At 36.7% G+C, this 26,896-nt stretch overlaps 2 pseudogenes; both read left to right on the forward strand.

Moving 5' to 3' along the window:
• The first annotated feature begins 1,927 nt into the window (after positions 1-1,927).
• Positions 1,928-2,699, forward strand: LOC147373877 (motile sperm domain-containing protein 1 pseudogene; annotated as a pseudogene).
• Positions 2,700-3,597: 898 nt separating this feature from the next.
• The window catches only part of LOC147373878 (developmentally-regulated GTP-binding protein 1 pseudogene), a 37,631-nt pseudogene continuing 14,332 nt past the window's right edge, over positions 3,598-26,896 (forward strand).

Genomic DNA, 26,896 nt, shown 5'->3' on the forward strand with positions numbered 1-26,896 from the left:
TGAGATGGTTGGATGGCTTCACTGACTCTGTGGACATAAGTTTGAGCAAGTTCTGGGAGATGGTGATGGAAAGAGAAGCCTGGCATGCTGCAGTCCATGTGGTCGGAAAGTCGGACACAACTGAGCAACTGAACTGAACTGAATTGAACTAAGGAATAACTACCATTAATGCATGGGGAACTGTGCTACTTCTCTTTATTTTCCAACTCATGTGGTTCCCTTTATAGTTTGATGAGGTGGATTATATATCTCCACTTCACAGTGAAGAAACTGAGATTAAAATCTTTGGCTTTGGTTGCATAACTAGTGAGTGTAACATTTTAGACTAAAACAAGCAGAACAGATTTCAACAGTGTCAGAAATAGAGCCTGACAAAAACTACTTCTGCCACTACCTACCACTGTGATTGAAAGTCTACTTTCAGAAAATCATTATTTGGAGTTCTTAAGATATTTTACTTGACTTGATCTTTTTTGCTGTTGTTTCATTTTAGAAGCTTATTAAATAAATGTGTTCCCCTAAGAGGAATAATGCCTAAAGATTTTCACCTAAAATATTACTGAACATTTAGACATTTTATAGGGAGACACTGTCTTTATGAGCGCTACACCTTATATCTAATCTTACTAAATCTAAGATGCCCTTAATTGGAAAATGCACCAATTTTCTATGTACTACTGAAAAAATGCCAGTTAATCATGACAGTGATAATGATATTTTATCACATCAACTAAAAGTTACATCTCAATTTCAAAGATGCTAAAATGTTAAAAATTCACTTTTTATGTTTGGCAAAATAATGTAGAACATCTGAACGTGAAGAAAGTAAAATAAGATGGAATTCAAACTAATATTACCTGCTTTATCCATTTTAAAAAAGATTACTGAAATTACTAGTTAATTCCTTAAATGGGTTTGATACATCATATTTAAATAGTTCTGTGTTATTGCAGAATTAGAATATGCACAATCATTATATTCAGAGGAATACAGTTGCTATAGTTATGAGTTTAATTAAGAAAATACTGATTTAATATCTATTACTTATACTTTGTTTTGTACAATGTAAAGGCAAAACAAGAAGAGGCACAATGTTCTTTGATTCTTAGAATTTCTAACTGAGGCCAAGATGAGGAACTGTTTCAGTTTAAGTGGGTCAGTCAGTCAGTCAGTTCAGTCACTCAGTCGTGTCCAACTCTTTGCGACCCCATGAATCACAGCACGCCAGGCCTCCCTGTCCATCACCAACTCCCGGAGTTCACTCAGACTCACGTCCATCGAGTCAGTGAAGCCATCCAACCATCTCATCCTCTGTCATCCCCTTCTCTTCCTGCCTTCAGTCTTTCCCAGAATCAGGGTCTTTTCCAATGACTCAGTTTTTCTCATCAGCTGGTCAAAGTATTGAAGTTTCAGCTTCAGCATCAGTCCTTCCAATGAATATTCAGAACTAATTTCCTTTAGGATGAACTGGTTGGATCTCCTTGCAGTCCAAGGGACTCTCAAGAGTCTTCTCTAATACCACAGTTCAAAAGCATCAATTCTTTGGTGCTCAGATTTCTTTATAGTCCAGCTCTCACATTCATACATGATCACTGGAAAAACCATAGCCTTGACTAGACGGACCTTTGTTGGCAAAGTAATGTCTCTGCTTTTCAATATGCTGTCTAGGTTGGTCATAACTTTCCTTCCAAGGAGTAAGAGTCTTAATTTCATGGCTGCAGTCACCATCTGCAGTGATTTTGGAGCCCAAAAAATAAAATCTGACACTGTTTCCACTGTTTCCCCAACTATTTCCCGTGAAGTGATGGGACAAGATGCCATGATCTTCTACACCATAACTCTGTCCTAACATCATTTGTAAAGTGCTTCTAAGAACCTTCTAGGTATTTGAGTCCTCCGGTATCCCAGCAGGCAGTGCAGCCTAGAGATGCTGACAAAGGACTGGAAGGAGCAATCGCAGCTGCTTTCCGAGGAGTCGGTATTGCCGAGATTGCCAAAATGCTTTGGAGTTTTTAACTGATTTTTAAGAAAAACCCCAAATAGATTTGAGACTGTAAAAACCGACGCCTCAGCGAGGGGGATTTAGTGCCAATGCATCAACAAAAGACAGCCAGAGTTACTGGAAGGAAATCTTCCTGTCTTTGTGTTTCCCACAGAGCTAATATCTTATGCAGATGATCAGTCAACACATAAGCAAGTGTTGACACTCTATAATCCCTATGAGTTTGCCTTGAAGTTCAAAGTGTAATTCGTCATAGAGATGTCCGATCCTGTCACTATGGTGCAATAGACAAATTCCATCTCCAAGTTTCCGAGCAAAGCCAGAGGAAGGCTTTAAGAAGCAAAGAGGTTGTGGCTACTCTTCTCCCATCCGCAAAAGAACAACAAAAGGAAGAGGAGGAAAAAAGAGTAAAAGAACATTTAACTGAAAGTTTATTTTTTGAGCAGTCGTTTCAACCAGAAAATAGAACTGCCTGTCTTCCTGGCAGTGGTGTGTTTTACAGCTCTGATGCTTCCCACGCTGGGGGATGTGGAATGGCTGGTGCCTCTCTACCTCCACTTAAGTGTGAATCAAAAATCAGTGGCTGCTTATATCTTAGGTATTATCACAAGGGCTATATTTAGAACATGAACAAGGAGTTCAGTTGACTTCTAAAGTACATTTATCTTGAAAATATGAACGTGGACTGCCTTTTATCTCTATTTCATCCCATTAACATGCTACAAACTATAGAATGATTTACAATCATTTCAAATGTATAATATATATTTTAAATTACTCTATAATTTTATTCCAAGGACTCCAGCACATTATATTACAGATAGCAGGGAGGCTTCTGAGTGACACTTAGGAAATTATTTGAAGAAATTCTTTTTATATCTAAGCCACCCATGCAAAAGACTTTAATTAAGACATTTCTTTTTTTCTCATCCTTTTCCTAATTCACTTTGATTGTTGCAGTCATGTGTCCTTCAAAGTTAAAGGCCTAAAAGAGCAAACTGACCAGTCTAAAAGTAAAAGTACATTTACTTCCTAGGTACGAACATCAATGTTCCTATGTAGACTATGCCTTGTCCTCTATTATTATAAACACTTGCCATGGTATTTCTAAAATACAAGTTTTACAGTTAATATGTAGAGAGTAATAAAAAGCATAAAGTTAAAAAAAAAAGAACACTTCTGTATTCAGCTCAATACAACCATCATTGCCAATCCTGATTCAAGAATATCCAATCATCACTTCTAGTATAACCTGAAGTATCCTCTGTTTATCCTCTCCTATTATTGTACCCTTTACTTCATCAACCACCTGAGCAAAATTTCAAATTAGTTTTTTATTTATTTCTTGTTTTTAAATATTATCCATTTATAATTAACTATAAAGTAAACATCAGAATAGACAGCAATAGAAATATCATAAACCTCAGAGTCGGAGTTGAATTTGAATTACATTTTCAGGCTTGATTTCTTTAGTTGCAAAACATAAGAATTAAAAGAAATAACATAAGTAGCTGGTATGTAATGAGTACCAATATACATTAGCTTCCCACAGACGCATGCTTTGTAAACAGTCAAGTGTGTTGATTTCTTTAAGGATGCCCTACGTCGTGACATTTTGGAGCTCTAGCAGTGGGTAAGAGAAGACACAACAGTTGTGGCTGAGGTTGAAAAGAAAATAAATATCCTAAAATTCTGGAGGACACCTAAGTAAGTAATAAGTGTAGTCACTCAGTTGTGTCCAACTTTTTGCAACCCCGTGATGTAGCCCCGTAAACTCCTCTGTCCACGGGATTCTCCAGGCAAGAATACTGGAGTGGATTGCCACTTCCTTCTCAAGGGACACTTAGGGGGACATCTAAGATATGTTTAATAAGAAACACAATTTAATAATTTAATAATAAATATTTTACGTTTCTCAAATGGGCACAAAGCTACTTATTAATATACACATGTTTCAGAAGACTCTTAATACTTACACTTTTTAACAATGTGTTCATTTTTCCCTCCCACTTTCCTTCCCCACCACTTTTCTTACTTTTACTTCCTAAGTCTGCTTCAAAGTCCCTATTATTGTATAGTTGTGGCTTTGTTAACTAGTGCTTAGAAGAAGCCTTTCTAATTACTTTGTCCCTTCACCTCAATCTTTGGATGAAAATCAAATATGCAGAAAAGAGACTCCAATGGCTGTTTCATTCTCATCTCTGTAACGGGAAAAACCAGAAACAGCTAACTTTGATTCAATGTTTTACAAAATTCTAGTCAAGTTTCAGTGCCTGTGTAAAATTAATTGAGATGAACATAAATTCTTCTTTGTTATTTCTGGTCCATGAATTAATTTTTCTAAAAGTTTCTACTTTGATTCTTCTATAGTAATCAGGATCCTAGGTACAAGTTAGTAGCTTTTTGGTGACAATCCTCAAGCAGTAGTTTGATAAGGATCTCTCTCCCCCTCCACCATTCTGGAAATGTATCTGCAAACATTTAATCTCAATTTCACACTGAATTTTTATTGTGACTTCTTATGTTGGTTTTGGACAACTTTTAACTTGATAAATAAATAGCCACACTTTATTTTCCATATTTTAACTGCTATTTTATGCATCTTCCTACTTTGTACTAAGAAGGTAGAAGAAAAAATCAGTACTTATCAGTGAAAATTCATAGTTATAAAAAACTGAAACAAAGCAACACCTGTACTGTTTTATTTTTACTGTTTCAAGACAGGCAGAACTTTAATAATTAGTTTTAGGAAAAAATTTTAACAAGTCAACAAAAAATCGGAACACCTCAAATTCATTTTTCTGATGCATAATGACTAGTAACATCCCTACAGCTAGCTGTTTTTGTGTGATTGATTTCTCAGCACAACATATTTACTTTTAGAAAAAAGTTTTCTTTATATGTTAGTTCTTTATAGGATTCTCCCATAACAAGGTTTTATTATACATTCACCTTAGCTAGGGCTTCCCTGGTGGCTCAGAGGTTAAAGCTTCTGCCTGTAATGCAGAAGACCTGGGTTTGATCCTTGGGTTGGGAAGATCCCCTGGAGAAGGAAATGGCAACCCACTCCAGTATTCTTGCCTGGAGAATCCCATGGAGGGACGAGCCTGGTAGGCTACAGTCCACGGGGTTGCGAAGAGTCGGACACGACTGAACTACTTCACTTTCACTTTCACCTTAGCTAATGCTTCCTGCTCTACTTTCTTCATATTTATATTCTCAGAAGGAGTGCTACTATTTCCTAAAATACACACTAAACTGTTATCAGCTGGCAGTGAAGTTAGTCATAAAACTGAAGCTATTATATTTGAAGTAACTTGGCAATTAATACCAAATTACATTGACAGGTCTTATTAGGTAAATTATTCAACATAAATCCTCTGGCTCAATTAATTGCTGTATAACAAAACTTTTAACTTTAGGAATACCTATACTAAGAAGCCAATGATATCTTGTTTCAAATGAATATTTGTTTTTCTTTTAAGCAAGTAGTAGTACATCTCCTATGGTTAGATTTACAATGGCACAACTCCTAGGTAAGTCCTTACCTTTCCAATCTTCTAATCTTAGCAGAGAGCCCTCATAATGAGCAGGGCAGACAGATTGTGAGGACTCCAGCTCTACAGCAGGGAAAGGTAATCTTAAAGAAGTATTTTCAAAGCAAAATAAAATACTTTAGAAGCACTGACTCTTGTCCATCACCTATTTTACAAATGAGGAAAGTGAAGACCCTTTCTTGTCCACAGTGACTTCTGTCCTAGTAATTTTCTTTAGCTGAGGAAAAACATTTTTTGAAATCAGATCTTTTCATACACAATGTTTATTTTCTCAGAGGGGAAAAAAATGTTTCCCACCTTTCACACTTGGGAACTTACATACCTTGAAAACCTTTAAGGATTTTTGACTCAGTTTAAAATTTAAAATATTTTACTAATTATGAAAATTACCATTTCTAGCCGATAGTGCTAGATGCTTGGGGCTGGTGCACTGGGACGGCCCAGAGGGAAGGTATGGGGAGGGGGGAGGGAGGAGGGTTCAGGATGGGGACACGGGTATACCTGTGGCGGATTCATTTTGATGTTGGGCAAAACTAATACAATATTGTAAAGTTTAAAAATAAAATAAAATTTAAAAAAAGAAGAAGAAGAAGAATTCCTTATGTATGTCAGGTATTTTGTTAGACACTGAGGATCTAGAAATGAAAATATATGGCTCTCTGACATGAAAGATCTTGCAGTCTAGAAAGGAGGCAAAGTGACAAATAACTATAATTCACTATACTGTGTCATAATAAAGGTGCATGTAATGTGACAAGAAGCACAGAAGATGGGAGTTATATCTGCCTAACAGTGTAGAGTAACTTTTACATCTAAACACTCTTTCTTCTAAACTTGCTTGCTTTTTAAATAAATACCATATAAATCCTAGTATTCTAAAATTGATGTTTTCGGAACTATGATATATGGCATTTCATCGAAAACATACTGAATCCATAATATATAACAAATTGCTCTCCAGTATTCTCTTACCTAATAAATCCATCATTAATTAGAGAAGATAAGAGCAGCTTTAAAAAAAAAAAAAACTTTAATAAATTTGTGATGTTGATCACTTTTCAAACATTTTGTTCTCAAGTGGTCACATATCAATAGTATTTATTGGGTCATAAATTTAAATCAGTTCGTAAATCATGTGACTCAACTTTGTGTAAACTTTCTAGACTTTTGAACTATAACCATTCCAGAGTGGAAAAGCTTCACTCTAAACTATGTGCAAGGAGATCCAACCAGTCCATTCTAAAGGAGATCAGTCCTGGGTGTTCTCTGGAAGGAATGACGCTAAAGCTGAAACTCCAGTACTTTGGCCACCTCATGCGAAGAGTTGACTCATTGAAAAAGACTCTGGAAAAGACTCAGATGCTGGGAGGGATTGGGGGCAGGAGGAGAAGGGGACGATAGAGGATGAGATGGCTGGATGACATCACTGACTCGATGGACATGAGTCTAAGTGAACTCCGGGAGTTGGTGATGGACAGGGAGGCCTGGCGTGCTGCAATTCATGGGGTCGAAATGAGTCGGACACGACTGAGTGACTGAACTGAACTGAAACTATGTAGGGCATTGAACCTAAAATGCAATCTGAATAGGCTTTTATAACATTGTTTCTATTAAAAGTGTGATTATGCAACTCTCAGGTAAGCTCCTTCAAAGAGGAGGGATAGGAAAAATACTTAAGGCTTTCTGCTGAGGTTCCCAAAGGTTTTCACAGTAGTGTAAAGACAAACTGGAAATAGAACAGGACTCAAAAATTCTGAAACAGTTTAAATACATGCATGGCTAAAGGTGGTTTCTTTGCTAACAAAAGGAAATTAAATTCTCTTTGGAGAAAGAAATATCATATAGTCCTTCTATAACTGTCTAACTTTTCTCTATAACTTTTCCTAAAGATCTGTGGTATTCACTAAATGACCAAAACAGCAAGACCAAAATCCACATGACAGAAAAAGATCCACAGGTAGACCATTTATATATTATAGCAATCAAACAGGGACTTTAAAGTAACAATGATAAATGTGTCCAAGAAAACAAATAAGATAAAAAATTTTACTAGCAAAATGAAACCCATTAAAAATAGTCAAGTGGAAATTCTATAAAAATAAACTTACAATAAGTTAAATTGTGAATTTAATAGATATGCTTACTGGATGATAAGATACTGCAGAAAAGAAGACTATTAACTTGGAAACAAAGAAGCAGAAAAATAAAGTTAGTAAAAGAATTAAAAATATATAAAAGAGAAGGAAAGTCATATGGGAATACTAAAATTATCTAACATGCCTGAAATTGGAGTACAAGAATCAATGGAATGAAAGAATATTTGCACATATATTGGACAGAGAACATTCCAAAATGGATAAAAACTAGCTGGCAACATCAAGCATAAAACATATTAAAAAGCTCTGAGATCAAAGAAGATAGGCACCTGAGCTGTACAGTCACTGAAAAAGGAAAGGAAAAAGAAAAAAAAACTTAAAAGAAGGTAGAGGGACAGAAAACAGAAAAGGAAACATTACCTTCAAAGAAGTGACAGACAATAAGACTGACAGCTTGCTGAGCAGACATGATGCAAGTCAGAAGACAATGAAATGACAGTTTAAAGTACTGAAAAAAATAAATGCCAACCTAGACACCTTCCGTCAGTGAACACATCCTTAGAAAGGTGGTGAGATGAAGAAATGTTCAGATAAATAACATATAAGAAAAGTCATTTCAAGGGCAACTGCACTAAAAGATATAACAAAATTGTTCTTTAGGAAGCAGAACTTCACAAAGCAGAAGCATAGTAAAGCAAAGGATGGGTAAGTTTTTTAAAGTATTGACCTGAGGGTAAATCTAAATAAATATTGACTGTTCTAAATAATAATATCTAGTGCTGTTTGAAGTGTGTGTATATGTGTGTGTGTATACACATATATGTACTTGTATGCATATAAGCATACAAACACACATATATATGTACCTGTACTTGTTTTTGTATATATCATTAAAATATATAACAATAGAAAAAAGTTTAGGAGGTAGGCAAATGAACTTAAAATGTATAAAGTCCAGGAATTAATAAAAAATATTAATAAAAAGTAGACCATTGAAACCTCTGGTGCAGCAATCCCCAACCTTCTTGCCACCAGAGACTAGTTTTCTGAAAGACAATTTTTCCATGAACTGGAGAGAAGGTAACGGTTTCAGGATGATTCAAGCATATTATATTCATCGTGTACTTTATTTCTGTTATTATTTTATCAGCTCTACTTGAGATGATCAGGCATCAGATCCCAAAGGCTGGGGACTCCTGCCCTATGGATCCTGCTCTATGGATATCACTTCAATAATAAATATACGTATATAATTAAAAAGCTAAGAGAATAAAGAAAATACTTTAAAATTATACAATTATTCTAAAAGAAAATAAGAGTGGAGGGGGAAAATAAACAAACAAAAAAAAACCCTGAATATATAAAGATAATAAATTTAAATTCCACATGTATCATTACTTATATTTATTATTTGAAATTTAAATGGATTAACTACTCCAAATTTTTTTTAAATTGTCAGACTGAATAGAAAAAAATCAAACTATACACCGCTTACAATGGATATGCTTTAAATATTAAAAGACATAGAAAGTTTGAAAGAAAAAAGATGAAAAAGCATGCCATGAAAAACTATACATAGAGAGAAATATCTTGTAATAATTGTATTAGGGTTCTCCAGAGAAACAACCAACAGGATATAATATAGAGATATATAGATATAGGGCTTCGTCGTAGCTCCGTGAGAAAAGAATCTGCCTGCAATGCAGAAGATTTGGGTTCAATTGCTGGGTCAGGAAGATCCCCTTGAGAAGGAAATAGCAACTTACTCCAGTATCCTTGCCTGGAGAATCCCATAAACAGAGGAGCCTGGCAGGTTCATGGGGTCACAAGAGTCAGACCATCACCACCACAGAAATAGAGAGACTTGGCTCATGCAATTATGGAGGATAATAAATCCCTAGACCTGCAAGGCAACTAGGCAGAAGGAGTTCTCTATTACTCTGGGAAGAGTCAGACTTTCTGTTCTATTGAGACCTTTAGCTAGTCAGTTGGGGTTCACCCACACTGAGGAGAGCAATCTGCTTCACTCAGTCTACCAATTCAAATGTTAATCTCATTCAAAGACATTCTCACAAACACACCCAGATTATTGTACCAAATAACTGGACACCCATGGCCTAGTCAGGTTAATATGTAAAATTAATTATCACAACAACAAGAAAAAGATAAATTCAATTGAAATATATAACAATCTTAAATTTGTGTGGACTTAATACTACAGCACCAAAAGAGACGAAGAAAACTCTTACAGAATTGAAAGGAAAAATAGACAAATTCCAAAAATACTGAAAAAACATTAATATAAATTCTTCTTGTAATTAATAGAAAAGAAAAGCAAACAACCAACAGAAAAACATAATTGACAAAAAACATAGTTAACAGAAAACATAATTAACAGATGTGGAACACTGTCCCTAACAATAAAACAGTACACTCTATTTCTGCCTACTGCTGCTGCTAAGATGCTTCAGTCATGTCTGACTCTGTGTGACCCCAGAGACGGCAGCCCACCAGGCTCCCCTGTCCCTGGGATTTTCCAGGCAAGAGTACTGGAGTGGGGTGCCATTGCCTTCTGCCTAATAGAAATACTTTATATAAAAGGTCATCTATGGGTCACAAACCAGTCTCTACAGATTTATAATGATGAAACTAACATACAAGTCAGTCCCCTATATATGAACAAATTCCGTCTGAGAGCACATTCATAGGTCCAATGAGTCTGTAAGTCCAACAAAGTTAGCCTAGGTACCTGACTAACACAATCGGCTATACAGTATGGTACTGTAATAGGTTTTATAGTATTTTTCACATAAAAAAAAACCATAAAAAACAAACACAAAATAAAGAAAACATTTTTAATCTTACAGTATAGCACCTTGAAAAGTACAGTAGTACAGTACAACAGCTGGCATACAGAGGCTGGCATCAAGTGAACAGGCAAGAAGAGTTACTGACTGGAGGAGTGAGAAAAGAAAGAAAGGAAAGGGAAGTCGCTCAGTCAGGTCTGACTCTTTGCAACCCCATGGACTGTAGCCTACCAGGTTCCTCTGTCCATGGGATTTTCCAGGCAAGAATACTGGAGTGGGTTGGCATTTCCCTCTTCAGGAGATCTTCCCAACCCAGGTCTCCAGCATTGTAAGCAGATGCTTTACTGTCTGAGCCACCAGTGAAGTCCAGGAGGAAGGAGAGAAGGTAGGAAATGGTAGAGCTGAAGGATCATCAGCAATAGGAGAAGGAGGGCAATCTGCAATTTCACTCATGCCTGACATTGATAGCACAGGTTCTAGTTCCTTCAATTCTGGATTCAATTCTATCTACCCTCTGGAAAAGCGATCCAGAAATGTCTGGATAGTAGCTCTTTGTTGTTGTTGTTGTTGTTGTTGTTTTTCTTATCATAGATTATATGATAGCACTGTATTGCCACATTCTGAAGTGTTGTTGCAACCTTTGTGTGCCATTCTGCGTTCAGGTCCTGTTCCTCAAAAAATAATATTGCCTCCTCAGATAAAAAAATTGCGCTTGCCATTTCCTGCATCATGAATCCCTTTGGTTCTTCAATTACTCCTTCTTCCTCTTGTCTCTCTTCATTCTTTATCTTTCTCAACTCCATCAGGTCTTCTTCATTGGCAAGCTCTTCCTATTGCACAGCAAGGAGTTCAAAAAAGCCATCTTCTTGCAGTTCTAGCTCCAGTTTTTCGCTGAGGGTCACAAAGTTACTGAAGACTTTTTTTCAGGGTAATGGCTGTAACCTCATGCTAAGCAAAGTCAATGGTTTTTATGGCCTTGTAGATATTATCAAATCAGATCAGATCAGTCGCTCAGTCGTGTCTGACTCTTTGCGACCCCATGAATCACAGCACGCCAGGCCTCCCTGTCCATCACCAACTCCCGGAGTTCACTGAGACTCATGTCCATCGAGTCAGTGATGCCATCCAGCCATCTCATCCTCTGTCGTCCCCTTCTCCTCTTGCCCCCAATCCACATTATAGTCCTTCCAAAATTGCAACAAGGTTCTTCCTGATTTGTCACTCACCTTTACTGCCTGCTGAAAAGTGTGATGTAAATATTTCTTGAAAGTTGCTACAACTCCCTGGTCTGTAGGTTTGATGAGTGATGTAGTATTTGGTGGAAGGTGAACTCCTCTGACGATGGGGTGAAAGCTGTCCATGAATGGGGGTTGGCCTGGAGCACTGACAAGCAGCAAAAGAATGTTGAATCAGATGTCCTCCCCCAAGCAGTTTCTCTACCTCTGAGATAAAGTGGTGGAAAAACAAGTCTTGGAAAATGACCTGTGTGACCCAGGATTTGGGGTTACTCTTCCACATAATATGAAGCGAGCCCTTTTCTATGTTCTGGGGTTCTCTAAGTGATAAACTAAGAGAGGCTTCAGTTTCATATTGCTGAGGACTGCCACCAAACAACAGCGTTAGCTTATCCTTTGCTACCTTATAGTCTGTCATTAACTTTTCCTCCTCACTGATATAACTTCAGTCTGGCATCCTCTTCCAGTATAGTCCTGGCTCATCCACATTAAAAAGCTGTTCGGGTAAATACACGTCTTCATCAATACTTTCTCAAAGACTTTCAGGAAATTCTCAGGCATCTACCATATCTGCACTCACTGTCTCGCTACTTACTTTTATGTTGTGAAGTTTGACTCTAGCCTTGAACTAATGAAACCAGTCATGGCTGACATTAAAAGATGCACCCTCTGATTCTTCACTGTGTTTCTTTTTCAAGTCTTCATACAAGCTTTTATCTTTATCTTAAATCAGCATTAGGTTGAGCAGGACTCAACATTGATGCTGATTCTGCATCCACACGCTGAGAAATTTCTCTATCTTCTCCACCATTTTTCCATGCTCCTTCTATATTATTGTTGACATCACTGGCACAGCACACTTTACACAGTCAATGATTTTGTCTTGTTCTTTAGAATCATGTTGATGGTTGAACAACTCATTTTATGAGTGACATCTACCATCTATTCCCATCACTCAACTCAATCATTTTTACTCTTGTTTTCATTGTTATCACTTGGTGCTTCTTAGCAGTACCAGCTTCATGACCACTGCTCTCACATTTGCTTCTGGACATTTTGGGCTTGAAATAAATATACTGTACTACTGTACTATACAGTATTATAAAGTAAAGTACACAAAAGCACAATTATAGAGAATGCATGGACATGACAATGTATGCCAGACACATGAACCAACTTATGTGATTGGATATGCCAGTGCACGTTCACATCTTTGAAAGTTTCCCAACCTAAAGGTTCATTGGTAGGGGGACTCACTGTATAACATACAGAATATTTTCTTTAATTATAGTGGAGTTAGTCAGAAATGATCAAAAATATATATATCAAAAATTACCAAATTTCAGATACTTAAGTACCACATTTCTAAGCACCTACAAAACCAAAGAATTAGTCAGAATAGTAATTAGAAAGTATTTAAAACATGGAATACCAAAACGTGTGGGAAATACAGAAGGCAGTGCTTAGGAGGAATTATGTAGCCCTACTTGAAAATATTAGAAAATAAGAAAGGCTGAATAGTAGAATTACATCAAGGACCAAGAAAAGGAATGACATACTAAAATTCACCAATAAAAACTAGATAAAACTGAAAAAGAAATCAATTAAATAGAAAATAAACACATAACAGAGAAAGTCAAGAACATTAAAACTGTCCTTTCAAAAGACTAACAAAATGATGAACCTCCAGAAACATTACTCAAGGAAAAAAAAAAAAAGAGAGAGGAATACATAGAATACAACATCACAAAAGAAAATGGGCAATATTACATACCCCACAAACATTTAAAAAAATAGTAAGAACAACTTTATGTCAATAAATTTAAAAATTTAGAGGAAGTGACTGGACAAATTTGTTTCAAAACTCAACTTTTAAAATATCAGGTGGATGAAATTGGAGCCTATTAAACAGGGTGAAGTAAGCCAGAAAGAAAAACATCAATACAGTATACTAATGCATATATATGGAATTTAGAAAGATGGTAATGATAACCCTGTATGTGAGACAGCAAAAGAGACACAGATGTATAGAACAGTCTTTTGGACTCTGTGGGAGAGGGAAAAGGTGGGATGATTTGGGAGAATGGCATTGAAACATGTATAATATCATACAAGAAACGAATCGCCAGTCCAGGTTCAATGCAGGATACAGGATGCTTGGGGCTGGTGCACTGGGATGACCCAGAGGGATGGTACAGGGAGGGAGGTGGGAGGGGGGTTTAGGATGGGGAGCACATGTACACCTGTGGCGGATTCATGTTGATGTATGGCAAAACCAATAAATATTGTAATTAGCCTCCAATTAAAATAAATAAATTTTAAAAAATAAACAAACAAATAAAATATCAATAGGCTTTCTACCTGTTAAAGTAGATGAATCCATAGCAATCCCACCGCTGGGCATACACACCGAGGAAACCAGAATTGAAAGAGACATGTGTACCCCAATGTTCATCACAACACTGTTTCTAATAGCCAGGACATGGAAGCAACCTAGATGTCCATCAGCAGATGAATGGATAAGAAAGCTGTGGTACATATACACAATGGAGTATTACTCAGCCATTAAAAAGAATACATTTGAATCAGTTCTAATGATGTGGATGAAACTGGAGCCTATTATACAGAGTGAAGTAAGCCAGAAAGAAAAACATCAATACAGTATACTAACACATATATATGGAATTTAGAAAGATGGTAACAATAACCCTGTATATGAGATAGCAGAAGAGACACAGATGTATAGAACAGTCTTTTGGACTCTGTGGGAGAGGGAGAGGGTGGGATGATTTTGGAGAATGGCATTGAAACATGTATAATATCATATAAGAAATGAATCGCCAGTCCAGGTTCGATGCAGGATATAGGATGCTTGGGGCTGGTGCACTGGGATGACCCAGAGGAATGGTACAGGGAGGGAGGTGGGAGGGGGGTTCAGGATGGGGAGCACATGTACATCTGTGGCAGATTCATGTTGATGTATGGCAAAACCAATACAATATTGTAAAGTAATTAGCCTCCATTTAAAATAAATAAATTTGAATTTTTTAAAAATTAAATTCCATTTGTTAATTCTATGCATCTAAATCGGGTTCTGATGATTATTTGTCTCCCCAGATAATATTTCTTGCCTTTAACGTGTCCTATACTTTTTTTGTTGAAATGTGAACAAGATAGGATACACTAGAGATAAATGGGACTCTTCTGTGAGAATTTTTTTTTTTTTCTTTCATGTCATCAGGATCAAGAGTTTCTAAAAACTTTATTGGAATATAGTTGATTTTCAATGTTGTTAGTTTCAGTGTACAATAAAGTGATTCAGTTATACATATACATAATGTATTATTTTTCTAATTGTTTCCCCATATAGGTTATCACAGAATACTGTGAAAGGTTCCCTGTGCTCTACAGTGAGTTCTTGTTATCTGACTCATATCTTAGTGTGTGTATGTTAATCCCAAATTCTTGATTTATTCCTCTCCCCCATATTTCCCTTTTGGTAACTGTACATTTGTTTTTTTTTATATCTGTAAGTCTGTTTTTTTTTTGTAAATAAATTTGTGTCATTAAAAGAATAAATAAATAAAATAAAATAAATAAAATTTTTTTAAAAAAGTTCTAGGTGGAAACATAGCACGGAACAAGAATGTTCATGATCATTATATCTATTCAACGTAGCACTGGATGGTTTATAAGGCAGTAGAATAAGGCAACAAATAGTAAATATATTTCCCAATTCAACATTTTGTTCTGGATTTATGTATAAAATCATGCCATTTGCAAATAATAGATTTCTCTTTTTCATTTCTAATATTTGCAACTTATGGCATCTTCCACTAGCTTCCATTTTCTAATCTTAAACCTAGTTATTGGGTCTTCTACAGGACTACCCAGAAAACAGCATGTGTCTCCTGAGGTTAGAGGTGGCATAGTTGACCAGAAAGTCTAAAAGGCATAGAGATCAGATGGCTGTGCCAAATGAGTAAAATGAGCATAGCAGAAGTTACTGTCATGTTAGACATCACTTACACGTCTAGAGTTTGCTCCTGGTAAGAAGGCATGAGTTTTTTCTGTGGATCAATAGAGGAACATGTGAGAGAAAGTAGACAGAACCCACCATAAATTTTCTCACATTGAAAACAATAATAAGAACACTAGATCCCCTGGAGAAGGAAATGGCAATCCACTCCAGTACTCTTGCCTGGAGAATCCCATGGAGGGAGAAGCCTGGGGGGCTACAGTCCATGGAGTTGCAAAGAGTAGGACACGACTGAGTGACTTCACTTCAGTTCACATTATGTTTACCATGGGATTAGTGGATAGATAAATAGAGGGCTAGATAGGCAGGCAAGTAGGTAGGTATATAGATGTAATTTCCTCTCAGGAGCTCTATGATGTTAGTTCTATTTATTATCATACCTCTTCCAGATGACAAAACTGAAGCAAGAGATATTAAGTAACCTGCCCAAAGTCACATGGCTAGTAAGTGGTATAACAAGGATTTGAACTCAGACAGCCAAGTTCAAGACCTTCTTTAGCACCATGCTTTGCAACATAAACAAAAAAAGTCTAGGAAAAGTACATCTCCAGAAAACTAGGAGGTAGTAAGAGGAAAGGTTGAATCCAGAGAAAATTACACCTCTTCATCACAGAAACCTATGAAAGAGCACATGAAAGAAAGAGCTTTAAATACCTATCAACTCAAAAAGAGAAAGTTAACCTGGCAGAATCAAGTAAGTACATTTATTTGACAGCCCCCCCACCTTTTATGCCTCTGTCTTTCCCTAGTTTGACCCTAGAGGGTTTTGGAACTTCTAGTTCCAGGAATAAAATATTACCTTCTTTCGCTTTCCTTTATTCATTTAAAATACTAAAAAAAAAAAAAAAAAAGAATCACAGTTTAAAAAAAAAACAGCTTAACTCATATTTTTCAGATTATTCTCTTATTCTGACTTCACTGTAAGAAGGATTCACACCATTTCTTTTAGTTCATTATAATTTTCAAATTTCTAGTCTCTGCAGGTGTGTGTCCTCTGTTACACAAAGGATCCAATGCTCATATTTGGGAATACATGATGAAAAAGACCTTAGTTGTTGCTTTCCTCCTAACAGTTTTTTTCTTGCCAAACCAATTAAGTAAATAAGCTGTAGTTTCTACTCTAAAGATAAAAACACACATTTACAGTTGCCCAAATATGTTTTCCTTTTCTTACATAAAAGGAAATACTCAGAGGATTTAATTATAACAAGACTTGACATTTGTGGCATAAATATGATAGGTTCGTTAATGTTTGTGTACTTTCTTTAAACACAGAAACAAATTAAAGGATCTAGCAAGCTGGCTTAAATGCTGTATGGCAGCTGACAAGCTGGAAACGTGCCACATGGATACTATAATTGTTGCAATTAGCTAGCGCCTCTTGGACAAAAATTTTGTCTTTCCTTACAGGATTTTTTTAATGCAGAGGAGAAATATTGGGAAAATTAAGACAGTCTTATGGAAGTGATAACTGTTAAAAGAAAAGAAAGATTAAGACCAGCCTATATTGTGAACCTGCAAGAATCTTCAAAAGAGGGCCTAAAATATTGCCTCAGCAGCAGTTTTCACATTAGCCTAGAGTCATTTTAAACTTACAAAGTTCAACTGAGGCAGGTGCTGGGCAGACAAAGACTGGAAGAATCCTGTTGAGAAATGATCACAGCAGGATAGTTACTAAGAATAAGAGGAAGAATATTAACCAAAAAGGGTTTTCCAAACAATTTTCCAAATTCTGAAGGAACATCAGCCAAAGTATTATATTTTACCCTCTAACTCTAAATTTGATCTATTTGATCTACCATTTTTCACAGAGAGAATATTTTTTAAAAGCATTTCCCACTTCTTCCTGCTTCTGAAGTCAGTTCTACAAGGGGTTAACAAAAATCTAAATAGTGCTTCTAAAATAAAAGCTTCACAAATTCACTCGGCTGATGGATTCACAAAACGGTAACAGAGCAACAAAACTCATTCCTCCACCAATACTATGTTCTTTTGCACTTTCTTTAGCCTGTATATACTATCATGAACAGTTACTTCAGCTGGAATTAGAACACATTTAGTTTGAGCTGAATCTCAATTTAGATGTTCCTCCTTCTAGGCATCTTCTCATGATTCTTCCAAATATTAGAATCCTCAACACTCCCCAAACTATAGGACTTGTGCTAGGACACATTGAAAGTGAAAGTGTTATTTACTCAGTCGTGTCCAAATCTTTGTGACGCCATGAACTGTAGCCCGCTAAGCCCCTCTGACCATGGAATTCTCCAGGCAATGACACTGGAGTGGGTTGCCATTTCCTTCCCTAGGGCATCTTCCCAACCCAGGGATTGAAAGTGGGTCTCCCACATTGCAGGCATATTCTTTACCATCTGAGCCACCATGGAAGTCCACACTAGAACATATTAGAAGAATCTAAATGTTTAATGTTCTTAATATGTTTCCATAGTATCCTATATTTCTCCTCTCATAGTACATACTTAGCATGCACTGTATTGAATTCAATTATTTTTCTTCCTGTGCTAATCTTATAAAATATATAAAAGCAGAAGACCTGCCTTTACTGTTCACTGTTACATCCCCAAAGCTCAGTGCAAAGCCTGACACCACAATGACAACATTGAAAATACATGGATGGAAACAATAGCTAAACTAAAATAGAGCATACACAAAAATTCACATAGTGAAGCTTTGACTCAGACATATATGTGGATTTTGGACAGCACTATAACATTCAGGTATGACCTAAATCAAATCCCTTATGATTATACAGTGGAAGTGAGAAATAGATTTAAGGGACTAGATCTGATAGACAGAGTTCCTGATGAACTATGGACTGAGGTTCGTGACATTGTACAGGAGACAGGGATCAAGACCATCCCCATGGAAAAGAAATGCAAAAAAGCAAAATGGCTGTCTGGGGAGGCCTTACAAATAGCTGTGAAAAGAAGAGAAGCAAAAGGCAAAGGAGAAAAGGAAAGATATAAGCATCAGAATGCAGAGTTCCAAAGAATAGCAAGAAGAGATAAGAAAGCCTTCTTCAGCGATCAATGCAAAGAAATAGAGGAAAACAACAGAATGGGAAAGACTAGAAATCTCTTCAAGAAAATCAGAGATACCAAAGGAACATTTCATGCAAAGATGGGCTCGATAAAGGACAGAAATGGTATGGACCTAACAGAAGCAGAAGATATTAAGAAGAGGTGGCAAGAATACACAGAAGAACTGTACAAAAAAGATCTTCATGACCCAGATAATCACGATGGTGTGATCACTCACCTAGAGCCAGACATCCTGGATTGTGAAGTCAAGTGGGCCTTAGGAAGCATCACTATGAACAAAGCTAGTGGAGGTGATAGAATTCCAGTTGAGCTATTCCAAATCCTGAAAGATGATGCTGTGAAAGTGCTGCATTCAATATGCCAGCAAATTTGGAAAACTCAGCAGTGGCCACAGGACTGGAAAAGGTCAGTTTTCATTCCAATCCCAAAGAAAGGCAATGCCAAAGAATGCTCAAACTACCGCACAACTGCACTCATCTCACAGGCTAGTAAAGTAATGCTCAAAATTCTCCAAGCCAGGCTTCAGCAATATGTGAACCGTGAACTTCCTGATGTTCAAGCTGGTTTTAGAAAAGGCAAAGGAACCAGAGATCAAATTGCCAACATCTGCTGGATCATCGAAAAAGCAAGAGGCTTCCAGAGAAACATCTCTTTCTGCTTTATTGACTATGCCAAAGCCTTTGACTGTGTGGATCACAATAAACTGTGGAAAATTCTGAAAGAGATGGGAATACCAGACCACCTGATCTGCCTCTTGAGAAACCTATATGCAGGTCAGGAAGCAACAGTTAGAACTGGACATGGAACAGACTGGTTCCAAATAGGAAAAGGAGTACGTCAAGGCTGTATATTGTCACCCTGCTTATTTAACTTATATGCAGAGTACATCATGAGAAACACTGAACTGGAAGAAACACAAGCTGGAATCAAGATTTACGGGAGAAATGTCAATAACCTCAGATATGCAGATGATACCACCCTTATGGCAGAGAGTGAAGAGGAACTAAAAAGCCTCTTGATGAAAGTGAAAGTGGAGAGTGAAAAAGTTGGCTTAAAGCTCAACATTCAGAAAACGAAGATCATGGCATCTGGTCCCATCACTTCATGGGAAATAGATGGGGAAACAGTGGAAACAGTGTCAGACTTTATTTTTTGGGCTCCAAAATCACTGCAGATGGTGACTGCAGCTATGAAATTAAAAGACGCTTACTCCTTGGAAGGAAAGTTATGACCAACCTAGATAGCATATTCAAAAGCAGAGACATTACTTTGCCAACAAAGGTTCATCTAGTCAAGGCTATGGTTTTTCCTGTGGTCATGTGTGGATGTGAGAGTTGGACTGTGAAGAAGGCTGAGCGCTGAAGAATTGATGCTTTTGAACTGTGGTGTTGGAGAAGACTCTTGAGAGTCCCTTGGATTGCAAGGAGATCCAACCAGTCCATTCTGAAGGAGATCATCCCTGGGATCTCTTTGGAAGGAACGATGCTAAAGCTGAAACTCCAGTACTTTGGCCACCTCATGGGAAGAGTTGACTCATTGGAAAAGACTCTGATGCTGGGAGGGATTGGGGGCAAGAGGAGAAGGGGATGACAGAGGATGAGATGGCTGGATGGCATCACTGACTCGATGGACGTGAGTCTGGGTGAACTCCGGGAGTTGGTGATGGACAGGGAGGCCTGGCGTGCTGTGATTCATGGGGTCGCAAAGAGTCGGACACGACTGAGCGACTGATCTGATCTCATCTGATAAAAAACAACAACAAGCCAACAAAACGAGCAGAAATCAGGGAGGAGTAGTGCAATGGCAACCCACTCCAGTACTTTTGCCTGGAAAATCCCATGGATGGAGGAGCCCAGTAGCCTGTAGTCCATGGAGTCACTAAGAGTCGGACACGACTGAGCGACTTCACTTTCACTTTTCACTTTCATGCATTGGAGAAGGAAATGGCCACCCACTCCAGTGTTCTTGCCTGGAGAATCCCAGGGACAGGGAAGCCTGGTGGGCTGCCGTCTATGGGGTCACACAGAGTCAGACACAACTGAAGCGACTTAGCAGCAGCAGCAGCAGTGGTTGACAAAAAAAAAAAAAAAGGAAGAAATAACAGCAAAACTTACAAACAAGGAACATTCACTAGAAAGTAATTCCACATGCAAGTTAAAAGCTGTACAAGTTACTTTGTCACAATTTGAGAAATACTTAATAAAGCCATCTCTTACGTGAAGGAAGTCACAAACCAGAAATTTTAGAACTCAGAACAAAGATGGTGAGACAAAAGAGGAAATAATGTGTGAGCTGATAGTACTTGGGAAAGAAGTTAGAAGGAATAAAAACAATCACAGAAATGAAGGAACACAAATAACAGAAAGTGATGGAAGTTCTGAAGGAACACAAAGAACAGAAACTGATGAAAATATAGTAAGTGAAAGAGTAAATACAAATTTGTGTCAAACTTAAAAGTAATGGAGTTAAGGAAAATTGAGAAGAATCAGAGAGACTATATTTAAAAAGAAGACAGACAAACCAAGCCAATATAGAATAACTGGAGTCTCCAAAGATAAAAAAAAGACAAAAATCTATATTTAAATATTCCATTCCAGAAAACTCTCATTTTCTGAAACTAGCAGAGTGTATCATAGCAGTAGAAGTGAGCCAGAATGACTAATAATAAGCTATATCCCAGTCAAGTTATTAAACCTTGACGATACAGAAACAAGCAGGAGAAAGTGGGCGAAGGGGGAGAACAAAGCAAGCTTCAAATTTCTCTGCAGCAACAGATAATAACAGAATAGAGTGAAAAAATATCCAAAATATCATCAAAGAAAGAAAAGCCCAGGGTTTATTATACAGACAAATATACAAGAATTATAGAAATATTGTTTCCATGAACATTAAGTATCTACTTAAAAAATTGTTATAAAAATCATTTTTTTCAAAAAGTCAGATTGATTGACTGAGATCAACTAATTATATTGATAGAATTGAGACCAAAATAAAAATGGAGATTAAAGTGGCTTGACCACACAATTTCTATTTTCATTGCTCTTTATTTCCTCCTGCGTCTTTGAGTTTCCATTTGGAAAAGTTTCCGTACTGCCTGAATAAAACCCTTTAGCATCTTTTTGTGCCATGTTACTGACAGATACTCACAGTTTTGTTCATCCAAAAATGTATTAATTTAACTTTCATTCTTAGTGAATTCTTTCACTCAATAGAGGATTTCCGGTTGGCATTTTGAAGTTGCTATTCCATTACCTTTAAAACCACAATTCTCTTTTCTAGCAAGAAATCACCTGCCAGTGATCACTATTGCTCTCAAGATAATCTTTTTTTTTTTTTTAATTCAGCTGCACTTGGCATTTTCTTACATCTTTTTAAGTATTATATTCCCTATCTACTCCTTCTCTCAACAATCCTACTTGAATTAGAATGACTCACTTGTGTACTTTACATTCTCTTGCTTATTTTCAGTTTTGATTTGTCCATGTTCTTTCTGGGCATGTTCTTCTGACCTATCTGCTGCTGCTGCTGCTGCTGCTGCTGCTGCTGCTAAGTCGCTTCAGTTGTGCCTGACTCTGTGCAACCCCATAGACGGAAGCCCACCAGGCTTCCCTGTCCCTGGGATTCTCCAGGCAAGAACACTAGAATGGGTTGCCATTTCCTTCTCCATTGTGTGAAAGTGAAAAGTGAAAGTGAAGTTGCTCAGTCATGTCCGACTCCTAGTGACCCCATGGACTATAGCCTACCAGGCTCCTCTGTCCATGGGATTTTCTAGGCAAGAGTACTGGAGTGGCTTTCCATTGCCTTCTGATCCATTAGTTCACAAATGCTGTCCTCATCTATATCTAATATATTGAGAAATCTTTACTGATTATTTCTAAATCTTGTTATTACATTTGTTGGCCTTAAAATAATTTATTTCTTATGGTGTCCAGTTCTCTACAAAATTAAGTTCATATTTTATCTCCTTTAACTTATTTTTGGAGGCGGGGGGAGACTCTCTGATGGCTCCACTATCCGGAGACCTATGGGTTTATTCCACTGCTTATTTCTGCTGGGTTTTTTTCACCCTGTTTCTTCTCCTTGTCCACCATGATATCCTGAATACTTTTTATTATGTTACCAGACATTGTATTTGCAAAATTTATTGTATAAATAATTTATTTGAGATAAGGTTTCACCATAGGTGATTTATCTTTAGTTTCTGCTTGGGAGGAGAAGGGGATGACAGAGGATGAGATGGTTGGATGGCATCACCGACTCAATGGACATGAGTTTGAGCAAGCTCCGAGAGTTGGTGATGGACAGGGAAGCCTGGAGTGCTTCAGGCCACGGGGTCGCAAAGAGTTGGATACGACTGAGTGACTGAACTGAACTGAGGGGCAGTATAAACATGGGATTGTGTTTATCCACTCCTGGAAACTGAAATGTTCCAGAGCTGACATCAGTCTCCATGACAGCCTTTCTATTTCCAATTTTCCCTTCTTCTAAGGCTGTGGCCTGTTGAGAATCCTCTGCAAGGACATTGGCACCCACCAGACCCCAATTTCCTTCACAGGCCTTAGACTCCAGCTCTGCTCCCACAGAAATACGGAATAAAATTAGAGTGGTTTCTTTCCTGACATACCTCAAAAGTAATCATTATAAGCAAAAATTTAATTGTAACTTTCTTTTTTTACAATTTAAAGAAACTATAGAAGCAATGGAGGAAACTATGGAGAATTCACATATAACTTAAAGTTGGAGAGGATATTCATACCATCACTCAAAATCCGGGGTTCTCAAAGAAAAGATTGATAACTTTCACTACCAAAAAAACCACTTCATGTCAAGAAATGCCATAAATGAATTTAAAAGGCAACCTAGGAATATATCTGTGATTCTAAAACAGATGAAGAACAACTCTTGCTAGAATGTATGTTACAAAAACTAAATTACAAAAATGAAAAATGGCAAAGGTTATGAGAAGAAAAGAAAATGCAAGCAGCTGCTAAACACATAAACAGATTTTAAACTCATCTATAATGAAAAAAATAAACTTATCTTGAAAAGTCACCTGATCTTATCATATTTTCAAAAACTGAAAATTCAAAATAACAGACTATGAGGAAACAGACATCTTCATATATCGCTGACTGGAATACATATTGCTGCAATTCTTATGAACAAAAATTTGGCAATAACTATCAACATTACAGAGATCTTTGACACCATAATCCAATACGACATATTTTTCAGATATGCTTGCACAGGTAGAAAAATGATACAGATGTACATACATTCTGTCTTATAAGCATTCTGTCTTACAGTAAAAGCTTACCTTTGTAATATCAAAATATACATCAAGCCCATACGTCAACACAAGACATATCAAATAAATTAAGGCATGAGGACCATAATGATAGCTTTTATTTTCATAGATATATCACCATCCTAACACCTATAATGTATCTTATTATATATATAAAATTTAAATGATTACTGCTGCTGCTGCTGCTAAGTCGCTTCAGTCGTGTCTGACTCTGTGCGACCCCATAGACGGCAGCCCACCAGGCTCCCCCATCCCTGGGATTCTCCAGGCAAGAACACTGGAGTGGGTTGCCATTTCCTTCTCCAATGCATGAAAGTGAAAAGTGAAAGTGAAGTCGCTCAGTCATGTCTGACTCTTCGCAACCCTATGGACTACAGCCCACCAGGCTCCTCCGTCCATGGGATTTTCCAGGCAATGATTACTAATATACTCTAAAATGAAAAACACAGTAGCACAAATTAATATAAACCCTATAAAGTAAACAAAATAAAGTAAACAAAGATTTATCTAAGCATTCCAATTGACTTTGCAGATGGACAGGAATAATGAGGGTTCTGTCAACAAAAGGAGAGATTGAGAAAGAGACTATCGGGATCCATCATCCTACAGTGTGTTTTAGAATATAGGAATGGTATATTTTATAAGTCTTTCAATAACAGAAAACAACTCTTGGTTGCCTTCAGAACTTCATGACAAAGTGACTGGAAATAAAATTATTAGATAAATTACCTTTTGTTTTAATATCGGGTATGTAATTACTTCACTAATAAATTCTTCTCCATCATCTTATGAAGTCCATGATAGTAGTGACTGTGATTATTTTATCTGCTTATTTTCCACCTAAGTTTGTATCTGATATAGAATTAAGTGTAAAATAAATACATTTTAAATTAATAAATGAGCAAATGAGTAATGCAAAGAAATACAGAAAGCCCCTATCTCTATTACTTCATTTTCTTCTAGCATTTACCATTTGAGAAAAGATATCTAAGGAACGGCAAGCTGTGCTCTGTAGAAAATAAGCTGTATGTTCTAAGTTCATGTTTACAGGACTTTTAAATCCTCCTTTGAATTTGGTAAAAATATATCTCTGTGTGAGATTTTTATAGTCTGTAGCATAGGACCATTTTTAGTTGAAACTATTTGGATTCAACATTTAAATACCATACCTTTATTAAAATGCAATTATGTCAATCAGTAATGCAAGATCTTGGGCAAAAATGTGAAGACATTAATAACTAATACAGAGTACTCGCCTTGTACCAGATACTCTTTCAAGGTTTCCATAAAAAAAAAAAAAAAAAAAAAAAAACATTTATCCCAAATTAACTCTCTGAAGGTGGGTTAATTATACAGGTGAGGCATCTGAGATAACAAAGGTTAAGGATGTTGTCCAAAGGAAAGGACCATTTGGGCATGAAGAGATTCTTCTAGATGCTTAAGATAAACATCATCTACATGTATGTAAAATATGTATGCATAGAACAGATGTGCAGAAGAAATTCAGCAGAGGTTAGTTTCAGGGGGCACTGGAGGAATAAGGATCTACAGTGAGAGGAGAATTGATGTTTTACCATAAACACATTTGTACAACCTGAAAGGTTTGCTATGTGCATATGTTACACTTTCAGTTTAAAAATAAAAAGAGGGAAAATACTACATATGTTCAGTTTGAGTTACTTACACTCCATTTGGCAAGAGATGTCAAATGAAGGGAGGAAAGACAAGGCCTAAATTTTCAGTGTCTTGCTCATGGTCTGTCCTGTTTCACAGAGAGTATTTAGGATACTTTATAGATGTAAAAAATATGTATTTTATATATGATACAAATAAATCTTTAGGGAAAAATATACAAATATAGTTTGTTTATCCTTATTTGAATTGTTTTATACTTAATTCATTTTAAAAGGTTATTGTGAAATATATGTAATATATCCATGCATTAGCACTTTATTAATAGAATGATTTCACTAGCTACATGTTCTGAGATGCAGAGGCATTTCTTTGAAAACAGCACTGGCTTTTTTAGCCCCACAATTCCAGCTTTGTAATCATTCAATATCAAATCAGTAACAAATCTCATAATTCTCAAAGCTATGCTGAGGTGGTATGATGAGATATTGGTCTAAAATATTGTTTCAGTTGTCAGGAAAAACACTTGTAAGGAGAACTAGTCTATTTGTCTGTTTCAAAATGAGCTTTAAAAAAAGCTGTAATCTGAAAGACGAGAAATAAATGACAGAAGACAAGACTGATAGTACGATGAGCCACTACCCTTATTTTGCCTTCAGCTCAATCAGTCAACAAAAAAATAATAATTCACAGGACACAGGATAGAATGGGATGCGGTTGGCAGAGCTTTCTTCACTTTTGAGATAAATACAGGTAAGCAAAGACCTTGAACCTTAAGAAAAGCACTTAATCTCTATTGAAAAATACATTTTAAATAAATACCTATTTGCTGTAAAAAGGATTATATCATTTGAAGAGAGAACAGCTAGCAATGACGGCTGACATTTAATAACACATTCCAGTCAACCCTGCACTCTACATTCATTGTCACATTTAATATCCCAGTTTCTATATGTTCAAAATGGTGAAACAAGTGCCACAAGGGTAAGTGACTTACTCAAAATGAAACACCCTAGAAACAGAAGAGGAGAAACTCAAATCCAGGACTGTCAATTCCAAGTCCTGAGCTGGGCACCCAGCATTTATTCACCAGATATTTATCTCACTCCTTTCTGCTAGGTACTCTGTTAAAACTTCAGGATTCAATCATCTGAAGGAGTA

The sequence above is a fragment of the Bos grunniens genome, chromosome 4 (assembly GCF_055505025.1).
Source record: "Bos grunniens cultivar Pamir isolate PY7600 chromosome 4, Bosgru_T2T1.0, whole genome shotgun sequence".
Classification (NCBI taxonomy): domain Eukaryota; kingdom Metazoa; phylum Chordata; class Mammalia; order Artiodactyla; family Bovidae; genus Bos; species Bos grunniens.